Genomic DNA, 441 nt, shown 5'->3' on the forward strand with positions numbered 1-441 from the left:
TTTACTTGGTGCTCGAGGAGTCAAACTTAAGCAAGATTATTCGCGATATTACTCGTTGCTGATCCGTAAATAAATATTTTTCCATAAAGCTTTTATGTTGTGGAGCAGGTTATTACTGACAAGTAAAGTTACTAAAATAAGTTCTAACTTTTCCCTGCTCGCTTGCAAAAGATCATATATATTTTAAGTAACAACAGCGGTAAGTTTACACCAAAACTCCGAGGTTCGATTTCCCGCGGTGGACACAGCTGATAGCCCAATGAGACTTTGCTTTTAAAACAAAAACATACAACTGTGATTTGTAGGTATCGCTGGTTTGGTTTTTGTTTGTTGTTAACCATAAAATTACACAATGGGCTAAGCGTGCTCTGCCCACCGTTTTCAACGTTATAACACTCGTTTGGTGTCTAAAAATATTTAAATAACTCAATAAATACTATT

This window comes from Limulus polyphemus, unplaced genomic scaffold (assembly GCF_000517525.1).
Source record: "Limulus polyphemus unplaced genomic scaffold, Limulus_polyphemus-2.1.2 Scaffold376, whole genome shotgun sequence".
Taxonomy (NCBI): Eukaryota; Metazoa; Arthropoda; class Merostomata; order Xiphosura; family Limulidae; genus Limulus; species Limulus polyphemus.